Below are 19625 nucleotides of genomic sequence, written 5' to 3' on the forward strand. Positions count from 1 at the left end.
ACGAGGGTAGTCCCGACTCAGGGGTTATGCAGGAACTGCGTGCAGTGATGGACCTCGCTCACCGGGTGACGGAAGTCACTGCACGCTCCCTGGGTCAGGCGATGTCCACATTAGTGGTCCAGAAAGCTGGGGTTAAACCTGGCAGATATGCGTTAGCCCGACAAAGTTCGGTTCCTCAACGCCCCTGTCTGTCAGGCTGGCCTCTTCGGCGACGCTGTCGAGAACTCGCCCAGCAGTTCTTGATGGCCCAGAAGCAGATGGAGGTGGTAAAAAAATAAAATAAAAAATCCTGCCCTGACGACCAGCTGCTGCCTCCACCCAGTCGTCGGCCGCAGTGCCTCCATCTGCTTGTCGCCGAGGGCATCTCCCTGCGTCCGCCCCTGCTAGCCAAGCAGCAGCCTCCACCCAGGCAGCAGGTGGCCAGACGCAAGGGAGACGCCCAACCCGTCCAGGGTCCCGCGAGTTTGCTAGCAAGCACAAGGGCAAGCGGCCCTGAAACGGGCAGTCCAGCAGGAGGGGAACTGCTCAGGGAGACGGTGTCTGCACCCCTCCCTCCCCCGGAGCAGGACCGGGGGGGAGAATATTTTTTGGTTTCGGTTCTGCCGCTGGCTCTCCGGAGTCCAGCGGTACCCACATTCTCAGAGCAGTTTTCTTCCTCCCTGGGCCAGAGAGGCTCAAGCCGGCTGTGTGCGACGCCCCCAGGCCTTGCCACTCCTGGCTTCCCCTCTCTTCTTCGCCAGTGGGCGGTGTGAGGCTAGAGGACGCCCCCGGGCCTTCTCTCCCACACACTGCCCCACCCTGGAACGCTCAGACAACACTTCGGGTCGCCTCCGGGCCGTCCGGGTTGGGTCTGAATGTTCCACCTCGCTGCCCCACCCCGGGTACATCTGTGGTGCCGTTGGTCTGGCTGGTTCAGTCTGGGAGCCTGGCTAGCGCTCCCGGACTGTCTCGCTGGCTCATCCGTACTATCAGTCTCGGCTATGCGATTCAGTTGCGTACCGGCTTCCCAAGTACAGGGGCATCCATTTTCACCTCCGTGTGGAGCTGCGATGCCCATGTCTTGCGGTCAGAGATCGATGTCCTACTGGCGAAGGATGCGGTCGAGCCGGTTCCTCCAGCCGATATGAAGTCGGGGTTCTACTGCCCCCACTTCATTGTACCCAAGAAAGGCGGTGGGTTATGGCCAATCTTGGACCTGCGTGTTCTGTATCGGGCCCTGCACAAGCTTCCGTTCAGAATGTTAACGCAGAAACGCATTTTCGAATGCATCCGTCCCCAAGATTGGTTTGCAGCGATCGACCTGAAGGACGCGTACTTTCATGTCTCTATCCTTCCTCGACACAGACCGTTCCTACACTTTGTGTTCGAGGGGAAGGCATATCCGTACAAGTCCTGCCCTTCGGGCTGTCCCTGTCGCCCCGCGTCTTCACGGAAGTCGCTGAGGCGGCCATTGTTCCACTCCGAGAACGCGGCATTCGTTATCAACTATCTCTAAGACTGGCTTATTCTCGCCCAGTCTCGAGAGCAGTTGTGCGAACACAGGGACCTGGTGCTCAGCCACCTCAGCCTGTTGGGCCTTCGGGTCAACCGAGAGGAGAGCAACTCTGTTCCACGCAGAGGATCTCTTATCTCGGTATGGAGCTGGATTCGGTCAACCGGACTGCGCGCCTCTCAGAGGAACGAGTCCAGTCAGTGTTGAACTGCTTGAATACATTCAAGAGCAGGACGGCGGTCCCACTGAAATTTTCAGAGGCTCCTGGGGCATATGGCATCTGCAGCCGCGGTAACGCCGCTCTGATTGCTTCATATGAGACCGCTTCAACGCTGGCTACACGACCGAGTCCTGAGGTGGGCGTGGCAGAGCGGCCAGTATCGGGTCTCAGTTACCCCGTACTGTCGCCAAACCTTCAACCCTTGGTCCGACCCCTTGTTCTTACGGGCCCGAGCGCCCTTAAGACAGGTGTCCAGGCATGTTTAGGTATTCACAGATGCCTCAGCCACGGGTTGGAGGGCCACGTACAACGGGCATGCAGTCTCGGGTCTGTGGACGGGGCCCCAGCTGCATTGGCATATCAATTGCCTGGAGTTAATGGCAGTACGTCTTGCGCTAAGTCGCTTCAAGAAGCTGCTTCAGCACAAACACGTACTGGTCCGCACGGACAGCACTGCGGCCGTTGCGTACATCAACCGTCAGGGTGGTCTGCGCTCCCGTCGCATGCTCCAACTCGCCCGCCACCTCCTCCTATGGAGTCAGAAGTATCTGAGGTCGCTTCGTGCCATTCACATCCCTGGTGCGCTGAACCAGACAGCCGACAAGCTCTCTCATCAGTGTCCACTTCCGGGAGAGTGGCGACTCCACCCCCGGAGCGTCCAGCTGATATGGGACCTTTTCGGAGCCGCACAGGTAGACCTATTTGCCACTCGTCCCCTGACTCGTCCCATTGCCAGTGGTACTATTCCCTGAACGGGGGTACCCTCGGCACAAATGCCCCGCAAATATGCGTTTCCCCCAGTGAGCCTTCTAGCACAGACTCTGTGCAAGGTCAGGGAGGACGAGGAGCAGGTCTTGCTAGTTGCGCCCTACTGGCCCAACCAGACCTGGTTCGCCGAACTTACTCTCCTCGCGACAGCCCCACCCTGGCCGATTCCCCTGAGGAAGGACCTTCTTTCTCAGGGAGGGGACACTCTATGGCACCCGCGTCCAGACCTCTGGAAACTCCATGTCTGGTCCCTGGACGGGACGCGGGGGTTCTAGGTGGCCTGCCACAGGCAGTGGTAGACACCATCACTTCAGCTAGTGCCCCCTCTACAAGGCGCCTCTATGCCCTGAAGTGGAACCTGTTCGTTGACTGGTGTTCTTCTCGCCGCGAAGACCCCCGGAAGTGTTCGATTAATGTTGTGCTTTCTTTCCTACAAGATGGGTTGGAGCGAAGGCTGTCTCCCTCCACCCTGAAAGTGTACGTCGCAGCAATAGCGGCGTATCACGGTGTAGTGGAAGGTAAATCCTTAGGGAAGCATGACTTAATCGTCAGGTTCCTCAGGGGTGCGAGGAGACTAAATCCTCCTCGTTCTATCTCGCTACCCTCTTGGGACTTAGCCCTGGTGCTCAGAGCACTTCAGGGCCCTCCTTTTGAGCCTTTGCAGTCCGTTGAGTTAAAAATCCTGTCTATGAAGACGGTACTCCTGACTGCATTGGCCTCAATCAAGAGGGTGGGGGACCTGCATGCGCTTTCGGTCAACGAATCGTGCCTAGAATTCGGGCCCGGTAACTCTCATGTCATCCTGAGACCCCGGCCCGGATACGTGCCCAAGGTTCCTACCACTCCCTTTCGGGACCAGGTGGTGAACCTGCAAGCGCTGCCCTCGGAGGAAGCAGACCCAGCCCTGGCTTTGTTATGTCCCGTCCGCGCTCTTCGCGCTTATGTTGACCGGACACAAAGCTTTAGGACCTCAGAGCAGCTCTTCGTCTGTTACGGAGGCCAGCAGAAGGGAAAGGCTGTCTCCAAGCAGAGGTTAGCCCACTGGATAGTGGATGCTATCGTCTTAGCGTACCAATCGCAAGACATGCCTTGCCCGTTTGGGTTGCGAGCACACTCCACTAGGAGTGTTGCTTCCTCCTGGGCGCTGGCTCAAGGTGCCTCGCTGACAGACATATGTAGAGCTGCGGGCTGGGCGACACCTAACACGTTCGCTAGATTTTATAGCCTCCGTGTGGTACCGGTTTCTTCCCGTGTACTCGCCTCCAACGGCCGGTAAACGCGAAGTACCCGTTCCTGTGTCGGCTTGCTACGCCACTCCCGCCTATGGCCGGATACGTGCGTTTATCTCTCCAGTTGTGTTCCCCAGATTGGTGAACCCTGTCAAGCTCCTCCGCCACCCCTGCGGTGTCAAACGTTGCGGCCGTCTGACGCCAGGCCTGCACCCGTATGCTTGTGGAACGTGTGTGTTAGGCTGGGTCCATATGTAGCGGTTCCCTCATGGCGACCCCATATGTGTATTCTCCACGGTTCCAGCTACCCTATCGGCTAGCCCCGTGTCTTTCCCTTGACAGAGCCCGCTCTGTCGTCTCTGGGTGTGTTCTTTCCCCCCTGGGACCAGGTTGGATCCACCCCAGAGACTGCCATATGTAGTTGCTACCCAGTCAGGCTAGTCCATATGAGTATTTCCACCTCTCCTCCTCCGGAGGACGTGGCTCCGCAGCGTACCATCTCCCGAGACGGGCACGCTTTCCCAGCGTTATCCAATAGTCACACTGAGTGGGTCTTGCAGAAACAGCAGTGTCGGACCTCCCTGCCTTAAGCCCTGTCTGCTGCTCTAATGGGAGCACCCAGTGAGCTTAAGCAGGGCGCTGGAAGGGCCAGCACCCTGGCGTTTTTCTAGGGATCCCAATTCGTCGGTCAGTTCCGACGTACGTCGAACGTGACCGACTGAAAGGGAACGTCTCGGTTACGTATGTAACCCTCGTTCCCTGAAGGAGGGAACGGAGACGTACGTCCCGTCGCCAGGCGCTGTGCTTCAGCTGCAGGCCCGAGTCACATCTCGGCTCCTCAGTTGTAAAAGCGGTATGCGTTGTTCACGTCCGTGTTTTATACCCGCGCTGCGGGGCGGTGCGTGAACGGCATGCCAATGTTTATTGGCTTGTTTCTATACACTCGAAGTAGATTGGTCTCTGAAGACAGATCCCAATTCGTCGGTCAGTTCCGACGTACGTCTCCGTTCCCTCCTTCAGGGAACGAGGGTTACATACGTAACCGAGACGATTTCAATCCAATCAAGCATCTGTGGGATGTGCTGAACAAACAAGTCCGATCCATGGAGACCCCCACCTCGCAACTTACAGGACTTAAAGGATCGGCTGCTAACATTTTGGTGCCAGATACCACAGCACACCTTAAGGGGTCTAGTGCAGTCCATCCCTTAACGGGTCAGGGCTGTTTTGGCAGCAAAAAGGGACCAACACAATATTAGGTCATAATGTGAACCCATAATGTATGATAGGTGTATATATATATATATATATATATATATATATATATATTCACTCTAAAAAAAAGGTTCTATATGGCACCAAAAATGGTTCTTGGCTCGTAATCATAGGGGAACCTTTTTAAGTGCTATATAGCACCAATTTTCGTGCTTCAGTGGTTCTTCAGCGGTTCTTCAAAGGTTCTTCACCGGTTCTTTGACTAAGGTGCTATATAGCACCGCTACCATACACAGAACATGTTAAGATGGTGCTATAGCACCAAAAGTGGTTCCTCTATGATTACAACGAAGAACCATTTTTGGTGCCATATAGAACCTTTTTTTTTTAGAGTGTATCTATATATATATATATATATATATATTTTTTTTTTTTTTTTTTTTTTTTTTTTTTGAGCCATTTGACAGTATATAAAAAGATAAACAGATACGGGGTACATCATCATTGAAGACGACAAAGAATAGTTAAATAAAGCAATAAGCCAATAGTGAAGCTTAGGTTTACAGTGATTTTAGAACAGCCAAACCGCAGCTTCACAGGAATTATCGATTTGTTAAAATGGTTACTACTTATTAATGGAAAAGTGTCATAAAATAAACACACTGCAAAAAAAACTGTAATAATTTATTGATAACAGATAATTCTTACGCCAATCAATGTAGTTCTTCAGCAATGTTAAACACAATGTTTGCAAGCACACAGATGCGGTGGCACAGTAATACTGATGTAGTGAGGGTGCAGATGTGTGTTTATAGACTATTTTACAATGGCTTAGAACGCAGCTCAGCCAATCATAATCAAGGACTGGAACTATCCATTTTACATATTAATTAAAAATACTGTAATAAAATGTTGTGTGGTATGTGATGATAGCTCAGTTTTCCTCTTGCACATGGGCTGAAATCTATCTTCTCATCGCGTGTGACACGAGCTAATGAGTGATGTATTGTGATGATTTCCCAGTGTGAGTGGGTGAGGGCTGTGGTGACGTGGGTCAGCTTCCTGTTTAAAACTGTGCCATCTCTCCCTGTCACCGAGCTTCAAGCAGGCCACGTGAACCCTGTCTCCTGTCAGTGTGAGGAGATGACAGGCCCAGCATTCATCACGATTAGGCCTAATTAATAAAGCCTGGAGCGATCATAAAGAGAGATCCAGGCACAGAGTTTAATCTATCCTTTACTAAAAGCACGGCCTGACAGCCGCAGCTGATTTACGCCAGGTATGTGTGCGCAATCGTGTATGTGCGCTGTATAGTGGATATATACGAGGATATGTCACTATATGGGCTCTTTAGCTTGTGATTGAGAGTCCTTGAGCAGGTATCCGCATGCATGCGTGCATATTTGTGTGTGCGCGCATCTGTATGTATATGTGTGTCGGGCCCGGTCGCCTCTTCGTCTGCTGGATATTGACAGTCTTGACAGCACGTTGATTATCAGACCCACAGGAAGCTGAAGCCTGTCGGCCATCAGGTACCTGCGTGAGAGACGAGTCTCCCTTCAGAGTGATGAGACAATCGGGAGAGAGAGAGAATGCGTGCAGGAGAGAGAGAGGGGGGTGGGAGGGAGGTTAAGGGTTGTCATGGCCATCATCATGACAATAAGCTGTCTGGTGTGAAAGAGACAGGCAGGTCTAGGATCAGGATCAGATTAACGATCACACTGACCTCCAGCCGGGCTGCAAGTGAAACAGGACACATTTAAACTCCACACACTGAGAGTTTACATCATTAGATGGTCCTGCGCAGCTTCAAATCAGGCTCAAGAAACACAGATAGTCTTTCACGCTGTGCTGTTTTCATATTAATTAGAGCTAATATTTACAGTATGCTTTCTGTCTCCACTTTAATGAACCTTATATAACGGATAATGGCGAAAGGGATTGAGGTTTAAGATGCAATGCTAATAGTAGGCCTTAAAAATGCTAAATGACTTCAGACCCTGATACAAATATGAGCAATGGGTTGAAGTCACTCTGGTCTTTTCATTTTTAAGAAATTATAAAACTGTAATGTTAAAATGTATTATCTACTTTATTTTCCTGTAACAGTGTAATCATACTCATTAAATATGTATTATTTGTGTTGAGCTAATACAGGATTATATAGGATTTACTAAATAAAGGATTCACTAAAAACATAACAACACTTGTTTACTGTGAATCCTGTTTAATGTTAAAGGGTTATGGTTTATATCTTAAATATAATTTATAATCAAACTATCATAACAGTGTAATTTAACCCCTATGGGTCTGCAGTTTTTGGGGCCCTTTAGAAGATTTGACATGCAAACATTTGTGTTATTTTCAGTTGCTTATAAACATATTAATGACAAAAGTGTCATTACACTGTATTCAGCACAAACTGGGCTACCATAATATGTGAGCAACATGTATGTACATGCTTGTATTTTAGAGAGAATAACAATTATACATGGTTTTTGGAAAAAAAAAGACATTGAAATAAGGCCACAAAACACACAATAGATATGCGTCCACAAGACTTTTGACTAATGGATGTTGTTGCCTAGAGTTTTTGCTTTAATATATTGATTTAAATTTTGTAAGACACTTTTTCTTTACAAAGCCCATATGCAAAGAAGTGTGAATGATCATGAATAATGCTGTGATTCACACCTGAGAGAACAAAATAACCACATAATGAGCCGCATAATGAATGAGCCTTTGAGTCAGGTACGTGAGAGCCAAAGGCACATTACAAAGGCCTATTATATTTAAAATTATTAGAAAATTACTATTTTTAAAAAAAGTCTCATGCTAAAAAAAAATATATAGAACTACACTGAAACTGCTTTTTTTTTTACAAGGATATTGTTATACAAATAACTGAATAATTAGTTATGATTAAGTAAAATATTTGAAACATAATACAATGCATATTATTTCAAAAAGTATAGGGGTGAATTCAGGTTGATTGGGACACTTTTTTCCCAGTCATTTCAATGGCAAACATTTTCTGAATCATTTGATTTTGTAAACTATCCAATACACACAATACTCAAATATCATGTCTGTGAGGCAAGTAGCCTAAACACTGAATTTCATTTATGAGACATGCTCCAGTTCACATGCAAGTGATCGCGCCGGCGCCTCTGTGGCATGATTATTTTTTCCTGCTATAGCCTATTTGCTTCATATTTATTAAATCCAGGCAATTGGCTGATGAAACATTGATTAAAATTAAGATACAATTTATACAAAACGAAATTCACATTAAAGAAAGGCTTTCTACAAAACAAAACTTAATGAAGTGGTCAAAATCATGTCTGACCCACTCCATATCTTTTGACATATTGCGCATCTTATGATGTGTCCTTTTTTACTCATGCTGTTCACTTTTCATAATCAACATAGATGAAATTAAAAAATACCCGTAGGCTATAATATTTAAATATAAATATGAAACAAAATACGTTTTACGTTACAAAACGTTTGCCTGGTACTGTATGTATAGCATCTGAGCAGAAATTTGCGGACAAAAGCTTTATTGATGTGACACTAGGCTATTTTACAGTAAACACTTCCAATCTTTCCAAAACAGGACAGAGAAATGACATTGAAATTGTCTTATGACAAAATGGCTATGACATTTTATGTAGCGTATTTGTTATATTATGTTATATTATAAAGCCTATAAATGTTAATCTGCAGTTTAATGCGTCACACAGACACATGCAGGACTCATATTTAAACAATATTTTGCTGTTTAATATCCACAGACACTAACAGAATAAACTTACCTCACAATCCTCGGCTGGATCTGTTGCTCTTAGATATAAACTGCTTTTCTTCTGAGGTAAATTATTCCAGGATTATTCCTCACCGCGTCTCTAAACAATGTTAAGTACATTTGTCTTTCAAAAAAACAGGGCGTGGCCGCATTAGTGGATAATGAGGTTGATCGCGAACAACTGATGTCTCTCTCTTTTCAAACAGATTACATAAAAAAAGAGTATTTGTTTTCGATTTGATTTACATTATTTAAAACGTGACATTTCAACATTTATTTTGACATGTCTCATGTTTGTGTCAAGTATTCGCTAAGTTACAGTTTCTGAAGAAGATCAGAATGAAATTCCTTGAGAGAGAGGCTGCGGATTGCACATCATGTTTGTTTTCTTTATTTTACAAGAAGCACAACATTTTGTTTTTATTGTGAATGTACACAAATAAAAGAAGAAACTTAAAAGATTATAATGGTGTTCACTTGCCTGAATGACCAAAATCGACAGAGTATTTTGAATCTCTTTCGCACTGATAAGAAAAAGAGCGAGTTGCTCGCGCCGGCACGACCATCGACCTCTAGGGGTTAACTGCTGCTTTCTCACCACTGTCATATTTGTTGTGTGCTTATTTAGTAATTGAGAGGACATAACTAATACTAACACATCTAAACGGTGCTCTCAGCAGCATGGATGGTGCCTGGATGATTGTTAATGGTATATTACTGCAAAGGTATTTCAAACTTCTTTTCACTTCTAAGCAAAGAACAGAACAGAACTTCGCTGTGAGTAGATCGGGGCATTGAATCACATTCAGTCTCTTGTACATTACGTGTGTATAAGTGCGAACCAATTGTGAGTACAGTATCAGCAGGTCGAAGTAATGGGTGTGCTGAAAGGTAGTGGGAGTGCTGAAAGGTAGGTTTAGGGGTTAGTTTCTGTTGCATCATTGTGTAGCTCCGTGTATCTTTCACAAGTAATAAGTTGCTGGCTGCAGTTCACTTAACAGCCACCAGTGTCACTAATAACAAGGATTTCCAGGGCATTTAAAAGTGAAATGCCCAGCAGACAAGCAATATGTCTAAATTATTTATCGGTTAAAACAGTTGATTGCAGCGACTGAGACAAATCAGACACAATTATTTGTCCAATTTAACAAGTAATCTTTAGAACTCACTCTGAAGGTCTATGGACCCATCCCCCCAAAAGGCCCATAAGAGCAAGGAACATAGACAGTAAAATAAATGGACACAGCGACCCCAAAGACTTCACCAAGAAAAAGTGAAGTCAAGTAGAAGCACTCACTTCCTGATGGCTGAGCGTACTGCGCAGCCTCAGACTGAGCCTGACGACGTAGATGTGACTTGAGCAACCTGTCTGACAGTGGCAAGAGTTCTAGTAGTTGTGCAAAGTGAAATCTGAATCACGTTGTTGAAATATTTTGTCCCGTTGCTTTTGGCTCTCTATGGGCTACTCCACATGCTTCACCCTTGACTTTATCGGACTTTATGCCTCCACGTCCCCCCGATTGCCTCATAGACAGTAAAAGATTGCCTGCGAGCTTCTCCTTGGGTATATACGGTAATTTCTCCACTGCGAGCTGAGAGTCGCGTGGTTATGACGCAATCGTTAGCCTATTTTTTACAAATAAGGCTTCTACGGGTCGATAGTGTAAGCTACAAGGTAATGGAGCCTTTTATCCATTGTCGTGTTTCTTTAGAAATAAACAATGGACAAATGGAGTCTTTAAACGCCTCAGATGCAAAGTTATTCGATGTCAAAGTGACACCAAAATGAATGGGAGTCAATGGAATGCTAACAGCAGGTGATGGCTTGGTTAGCAGTGGCTGCCCCTATGGAAGGTCCGCTTTCCGGGTGCTGGGTTACCCCCTGGGCACGGAAGAGGCCTCTGGTTACAGGACACATAGGAACTGATAAGTTTTACGACTTGAAAGAATGTGCAGAGAGCTGTGACACTCAATTATTTTACAAATAAATAATCTTAAATTCATATAGCCTATATATAACCACTTGAGAAATAAAATCATCTCATGATTTGTTTTTTATAGGGTTTGGTATTAATTCAATCTCTGTTGAATTTATGTTTTAGAATTGCATACTATGGTTAACGGAAATCATGTGTATGGCATGTTTGGTGTCTACGAACTTGTAAATTAAAGATCTGAATGATTGTGTATATAATATGTCGATCCTTGTGCATATTAGTATTACAAGAATCTTTAATAGTTCCCTCATCAGCAACCAATCTGCAAATGATCTGTTTGAGACAAAGGGTCGTAAAACTTTCCCTCCAAGAACCTGAATGCAATTGGCTCACTGAATCCAGCAGGCCCAACTCCTCACGGCATGTTCAACTTCCTCAACCTCGAAGGAGTCAAAACAACCATGCAAGTTCACAGTCGTTCCTTCGCTCATCACGGAAGGAAACGATCGCAACTGCAAAACCATTGGACGGAACCATCAAGACTTTCTCCTGTGACCGTATATCTGGATGCCTTCCCGGGCAAATGCAAGTAATGTACTAAGAAATACAAGTCGCTGTGCAGCTAGTAAAACTGTAAACTTCTTTGCTCAGACAAAGGAGCTTATCAGGGATGGTTCTCTCAGGTTTTAGACTCTTTGCATAACTTCATCCATCTGTACTGACCCGGTTCTTCTAACCACTTTAACTTTGCCTCTTGTCATGTATGTTTTGTGTATATGTTTTATGTCTGTTTAATCTTGTCCGTGATTTGGTTATCATAGTTTGTGCACAATATACAGTATGTTTGGTTCTGACTCCCCGCTGCAAACAAATTGTCACATAAATGATTGATCTTGTTATGTGCTCTACTCATTATGAATAATCATAATGAGTTATGAATAATTATTAATATTTCCCCTCTGAGCTAATTCGCTACATGATCAAATAAATAATTTTGTTGTGTTGCACTGCACCCATATCGGTCCAGTGCAGTATCACTGAATATATAATACAATGGGTACTGTTTGCTTTTACTGCTTGTAGAGAGGGTGTTACTGATCATGATGCTTGAGATCTGTGAATGATCATAATTTGTGCATAATCCTGAGTTTTTCCAGATTCTCTGATTCTGATGGAAATATAAAGAACCCCTAAACTCTAGTAATCTTTTGGAAACGGGGCGTTTTAAGCACACAAACAGCACTTAAGCTCAATTTGAAGAAGCAAACACAGATTACAGTTCCATTCAGGGGTGCCAGAACGTGCTACAGAACGAGGAGTTGCTAACTGTCTTACAATGACAGCTGTCAGTGTGAAACCCTTGTCCCAAGATGTTTTTGGACACAGAATATAGCGTACCCCCTCCGATTGATGGCCAAACTTTACTGATGGTTTATGAAGTTTATTACATTGTTTTTCACAGCATAAGAAGTGCGCATTAACATCTCATTCACAAACTCTCTCTCTCTTCGTTGCATTATCATTAACATACACAGCAAATTAGACAAAAACACTCACAGTAAACAAACATATACAGACCGTATGCCTTTTCGGGGGTGCTAATAAACTGTAAACTTTGACCCTGCAAAACAACTCCGATAAACTGCTAACGTTAGCTCTCTCTTTCACTACCCATACACTATAATACCCATCAAAATAGGATTCCCTCCTTAGTAAGACAGATAATGCAGACCTTAAACATATCTAAACTAACAGAAATATAAAAAATACAAAAACAAATTAGACGATAAATCACAATAAAATCTGTGACATGTAGACCTTCGTTTAATGCGTTTTTGACCAACACTGTTAAAGGGTTAGTTCACCCAAAAATGAAAATTCTGTCATTAATTACTTACCCTCATGTCGTTCGACACCCGTAAGACCTCCGTTCATCTTCGGAACAGAAATGAAGATATTTTAGTTGAAATCTGATGGCTCTGAAAGTCCTCCATTGGCACAATGGCACTTTACACTCTCAAGACCCTTAAAAGGTACTAAAGACGTTGTTACAAAGTCCATCTCACTACAGTGGTTCTAAAATAACTTTATGAATCGGCGAGAATAGTTTTTGTGCGCAAAAAAAACCTAAATAACGACTTACATATAGTGATGACGATTTCAAAACAAGGCATCATGAAGCTTCGAAGCATTATGAATGTCCGAGTTCCGGTCGCCGTGCAACTGATACTCAACTGCCATTGGCTCATCTGCGTTCGAGGGGAGGGGCTTACCGATAGGTCAATTGATCAGCGCAGTGTGAACTTATCTGATTGGCTTGAGTAAACGATGAGTGGAGTCTATTTATTTGTTGATTTGTCTGCACATCTTAATACTAGAATTGCTTCAAAATCCACAAATATACATGCAGGGATCTACAAATGCGTAAGAAGCTATTCAGAAATGTGTGCAGCAATTACCGATTGCACAGAAAGCGATTCACAAATGCACAGAAAGGGATTCACAAAATTACAGGAAGTAATTCACAAATGAATGCCAGGCAGAGTTGTGTTTGTGACCTAAAACATTTGTACTGTTGATCTGTTAAAATATATAAGTGTATTTTTAGTTGCAAATCTCAGTTGATTTATTTGTGATTTTTTGTTTTTTTTTATGAAACTCTTTACATTTATTTGTGGATCTTAATCTATTTGTGATTTTGATTCATTGTTTTGAATCTCTTTACATTTATTTGTGAATCTCAATCTATTTATCTGGGATAATGCAACATTTTTAAGCCCATACTGATGTAATAATAAAGCAAAATTGATACCATGCTTAATAACTGCACACACTTTACAATGTGACCTTGTAAATGTATAATTTAAGGTAAAGTGGAAAATGAAATAAGTACAATGCAATAAACGCAGCGTATTGAAGTTATGTATGCACTTTTTTTTTCTTAGTACCCCCTTTTACATGCACACATTGCATGCACACATTCAATCCCATGATGAATAAACATCAATAATGAGTATAAAACCGATGTTCAACATCTAGCTGCTGGAGAACACCCATGCGCTGTACACGTCACACTGAATAAATTCACAGGTCTCACCAGAAGATGGCGTCTGTAGCACTTCCGCTGCGCTCAATGTCCGAATTCATTTACTCGTTATATTAGTAGAATAATGTTGGAAATAGTGAATGAGTGTTGCGATTTCGGATTACAGCCATACTGTGACCATGTCATTTAGTTTCAAGATGGTTGTCCACTCTTACCCTTTCACTTTCTCACACTCTTTATCTTTCATCTTTTCACTCTCTCTCACGTTGGCTAATCACCAGTGCTAACATGATAATGCCATAACTCAGTTGCTGTCCAATCATGTGCAGAGCACTGTGATGAGCAGCAGTTGAGCTGATGATCAGAGGGGGGCAGAGGATGGTCTGAGCTGTGTTAATCAGCAAAGTGCTGAAACCAAGAGTTAAAGATTTTGTGTCAAATGGTCTTGTACTCACAACCCATCCAAGGATAATGTATCAACCCTATCAGAATCCTTCTTCAGGATCAGATGTTCTCCTTAATGGCCATGTTTCTAATAAATATAAGCATACACTCTCTCTCAGAAAAGCTCTCACTGGTATCCTTTCAAAAGGCACTAATATGTAAGTAGTAATGTGGACCTTTTTTAAGTACTAATATGCTCCCATTAGGGGTAAATAAGGTAAAAAGGTGCCACCCAAGTGACAGCTTTTTTTTTTTTTTTTTTATGTATGAGAGTGTTAGGAGTTGGATTCCTTGTACCAGAAACAAGACGACATTTGTGGCATTGTATGCTTCCCTCCTTTTTTATGATTCACAACATTTATTCACAGTGCACGTAATTTCTTGGCACAAAGATGTGTAGCTTGATGGTTTAATCAAAGCGAAACAATGAGCTGATGTTTGATTGGCTGCTGTTACAGAGGGGTCTAATTATGATTGGCTGCTGATATCAGTTTAACAGAGAAGGGCAGGCATTCTGTAATCATCCTCACAGCTGGTCAGCACTTCTTTATCTCCATGTGTCTGTTAGTCTCTGTCCCTCACTGTCTCACTCTTCTCTTCTCTCTGTACTACTGAAGGGTATCAGTCGATATTCCCCTGTTCCTCTCTCTCTCTCTCCCTTTCTCCCTCTCCCTCTCCCTCCATGTCTCTTGGAGCAGGACCCTAGATGAATGATTGCCCGGGCTGAAAGTACATGTTTCTCAAGGACCTCTGATGGGCAGCGGATAATAAAAATGATGTCGCGGCAAGAGGAAGTGTTCTCTTGGCCCCTCCCCTCTCATAATCATGGTCCTCCCGGGCCATTATCCCACCCACCAGCTCCGCCAAGCAGCCTGCCGGGGAGAGCAGCACTCCAGCTGTAGGTAGCATTAATGTTATGAAGAGTGCGTTTGCAACAGGTCAAGGTGGAGTTTGAATGTATGATGAAGAGTAAGTTTGTGTGGTGAGTTTTTCCAGATACATATAGTATATTCCATACAAAGGAATGAAAATGATGAACTGCAGTTCAATGTGTATAGGATGAAAACTATTTATTTTCTCCTAAAATCAGAAAAATGTGTGTCTGTGTGTTATCTGAGGTGAGTGATGTTAATATTTTCATATATTTTATAAATGTAATTTATACCTCTGATAGCAAAGATGAATTTTCAGCATCATTACCCAGTCGTCAGTGACACATGATCCTTCAGAAATCATTCCAATATGCTGATTTGGTGCTCAAGAAACATTTATTATTATTGTGCAGCTTAATATATAATTTTATGGAAACTGGGATATATTTTTTTTTTCAGAATTTATTTGAAAAACATGTTTTGTAACAAAGTCTTCAAGCTCACTTTTAATCAATTGAATGCATCTTGCAGAATAGAAGTATTAATTATTAATTAATTGAGTAGTTTTTCCTTTAAAACTAAATGCAGCAGCGTTTATGTGATAGCTCATTAAAAAATATAATAAACCAAATCTTTATCCTGAGAGAAATCCTGAGAGAAAATACACATGCAGTCCATTGTTGCTTAAGTAATATCCTTGTTAAACTGTATGGTTAGTTTATCGTTGTCAATACTGTTATTTTCAGTGTTGTTTATTAGACCAGTACTTTCACATCCCCTTTGTCTGTTATGAAAAAAAAAAAACAGACTGCATTGAAAAATATATTCAATAAACTCTGCTCAAATCTTTTCATCACTTATCTGCATCTTCCTCATGGTTAGAGGTAACAACAAATTCAAGTGAATATTTGACAATACTGATATTATGGTGGAACGAGGGTTAGTTCCTATATTCAAAATCAAACAAATATATGCCATTATTTGTGTGTAGATATTCAGATTCAGTTCTCAGAAGCAAGAAAAATCCTTTGCATTGGAAGGCAGGGACAGGTCGTTGTGTGGGTGGATAAAGAGAAAATAGAGGACGGGGGGGGACGGGGGTTCCAGGACCACAGAGGATTTGGTTGGCATGATGGAGAGCTTTCCATATGTCAGTGTGGAAACGCAAAATGCTATTTAAATGCACTCCACTGAGGCTGTTTTAAAAAAAGCGCAAACACTGTCACAGTATTTTTGCTTTAAACTTAACATTCTAGTTTGTTTCAGAGTTTCATATTGTTTTTTTTTTATTTATTTAAAATTCCCAACCCACTTATAATGTACAACCCCATTGTGTATCAGGAAAAACAAGATTCACAGCCCAACTAAACCAAAAATCAGGGCCAGGGAAACAAACATTTTAGTTATTAGCATTTTTTTCAATTATGCATAAGACAGATATATGCGCATTAAAAAGATGAAACTCAAATGCTCATTAAATTTACATAGAATGGCATCTAAACAACATGGCACTTGTGCACAAGCTCTTTTAATGGACTCTGATAAAACCGCATTAAAAATCAGGAGCTGGTGTATCTGTGCTCATAGAATCTTTATCTTGCACGATCACCCTTCAAAAGCCAAATTAATATAATTGACTTTTAATTAATCCCCTTGATATTTGCATCAGCACATCTGAGCAACAGGTGTTCTGTTTTGAGCCTGTGCATTATTTAAAGCATATTAAAGCAGCGGGTGATTAAGGTGCTCACATCTACGTGCTAATGTCAAATAAAGGTGGTAAAAGTGACAGCCTGTTGTGTTTTTCTTTCTTATTTATTGTTTCATTCCTTTTGTCTCAGTGCTTTCCAGGAGACCTTGGATGATGCTTTGAAATATTGATTCTGTTAGTAAGAACCTAATGTTGAATGAATTAGCCTACTAGTTGTTCCAATCACTTAAACAATAGACAAAGATTCCCCTCGCATTTGCTCACTAGAAATTCCCAGAATTCACCGTAAAAAACAGTAAGCATTGGCTGCTCACTACTGAATGTGTGTAAGAATTTTTTTCTGTATTTATTGTACTTCATATATTATGAAAGTCTTTAAATGTATGTACATTAAGCATGTGTAGCATGTAGCTTATAGGCTGTGGTATTTTATCGCAAAAGCCTGTAATTGAGTCATCAGTGTCTCATTGTTTAGTGGATCAAGGCTTTGCATGTGTCTGAATTCATGTTTACGATATACCAAAGCACAACATAGGAAACCAAGGAGTGGAATGAAACAGTATTTGTTTCAGTGTCTTAAACTCTATTGCTTCGGATGTGTTACCATGCCAACAAGGTCATCAGTGTTAAAAGCATCCGCGAGCAGCACTTTGGCTGTGATTGACAAGTGAGGGTCAAAAAGTCAATGTTATTATGTTATCAGGGGGGTTAATATAAATACCTCAACTCAACGGTGGAAGCAGACAGAACGGAAATCCTAATATCGCACTCACAAGTGGCTAGAGCGCTGGTGTCATAGAGCGCTATATAAGTTGTCCGAATGCATTTGTATCTTCACTGTTGGTCTGTGGAGGTGATGTCACAGATGGCAGAATGAGAGAGGAGAAAGTGAGAGAGAAAGGTAGAGTCGTGCTTTGATAGGCACGTCTCATTTCTTTGCCGACAGCTTTGTCAATAGCCCTAGGACGCCTACCTCTCCCCCTCCCCTCCCTGTGATTGACAGCCAGCAGGTGGCGGCTGAATGGAGTTGTCAGGAATGCTGCTGATCAGCCGCACGTTGCTGTTAACGATGGAGGAGCGGCCCGGCGCGGCTGCCCAAGGTGATCTCTTCTTTTACGAGCGACAGACGCCCGCTGTGTATCCCCACCTCACCACAGGGTTCCAGTCTAACACTGCCATTCATATCTAAGAAAGAGAGCGTCTAGCTCTCCTTCATAGGACAGAAGGACTTGCGCTGTCTCATAACACTGTTACATGATGAGAAATGAAGGAGACATTATCGGTTTAGACACTCTCTATAAGCAGAGAGAAAAAGGTTAGAAGCGAAGTGTGTCATTTTGGTGCCCCCAGTGGCGGCAAATTGAACTGCAAACATCATAATTATATTCAAACAGGTTTCCCAAATAGTCTATCATAATTTGTATAAACAGCTCCACCCCAAATTTCTAAAAATTGGAATTTAAGAAATATAAGTACTTCAACATTAAAAAAAAGAAAATAAGAAGAAAAGTTCCGTTCTTATGACGTAAGTAGGCCTATGTATATCAGGGCCGTAACCACCATAGACATTGAGGGGGACAAGTCCCCCCCCAATAATTAGAAATGGCCAAATTGTCCCCCCCAATATTTGAAATTCTTGCACTGCTCTGCTGCACTTCATTATGCAGCGCTCTGTATGTTGTTGTTAGGATGACACAAAGGTTTAAAAGTTACATTTTAGTCTGGTTTGTCTCAGTGGTCTAACAGTGCTCGTCAATGTCAAAATGATTGAGATGGCCAATCAAATCAAAGTAGGCGGGGTTCACGTTCTCTTTTGGCTTCACACACACAGACATAGACACAGTCAAACCAACATTCAATGTTTTCTCACATTATCACAGTTTATTTGCTATAGTTTAGAAAATGGTAATAAAATATGACAAGAACTGTGTCAGAACAAATTCTTCTTGATAATGTCAGATAACTCTGATGGAAAGGTATGCAATGGATTACAATCAACCAATCAGCTGTTAAATTTAAGTAAACAATTAGATAATACCAATTTCGGTCAAAAAATTACCAAGCAATGCTTAATTTTGTTCAGTGGTGTAAAAGGTCGCATTAGCAATTAAAGAAAAATCACTTAAGCAAAACATTGTCAGGTCAAAGTTTCTGAATAATTTTGGTCACAAATTTTTATCAATTTTAAAAATTGTTTACGGTCACAGTTTACGTTATTTTGCTATCCTCACTTACATAAATTAACTATAGTGTCCTGCACCCACTAGTAAAAAAAATTATATCTGGTGTCTGAATAATTTTTGGTTTGACTGTAATATATATATATATATATATATATATATATATATATATATATATATATATATATATATATATATATATATATATATATATATATATATATATATATATATATATATATATAATATGAGCTGATTGGTGGAAATGAAGAAGGTGCTTCCAATATACAGTGTGACATCTGCATTTATAGCGTAAGTTTAATTTATTATAAATCTGTCTTTATGTAAAAGCCTTTTTTGTTTTATAGACAGTCTTAGCATGTTCATATGGCTTTGACCTTGTTGGGGGACCTGAAAAGAACGAAATAATAATTTAAACATGAATATCAAAATATTTGAAATTTCATTTTTAAGAAGAAAAACTAAGTATCTTCGTATGACAGGAAAACCGTTAACTTAAATGGAATGTAACCACTTAAGGTCAAAGGTGAAATCTTTTTCCTATCCTGGTCTACTTTGATCTGAAAGATGCAATAAATAATACATCTAAAGCTGCATAATGGAAATGGAAAATATATTTGGTTAATTTTAAACCATGGAATGTCATTCCTTTGACCTTTGACCTTGTCAGGGACCTGAAAAG

This window comes from Gobio gobio, assembly GCF_949357685.1.
Source record: "Gobio gobio genome assembly, chromosome: 2".
In the NCBI taxonomy this organism is placed as follows: domain Eukaryota; kingdom Metazoa; phylum Chordata; class Actinopteri; order Cypriniformes; family Gobionidae; genus Gobio; species Gobio gobio.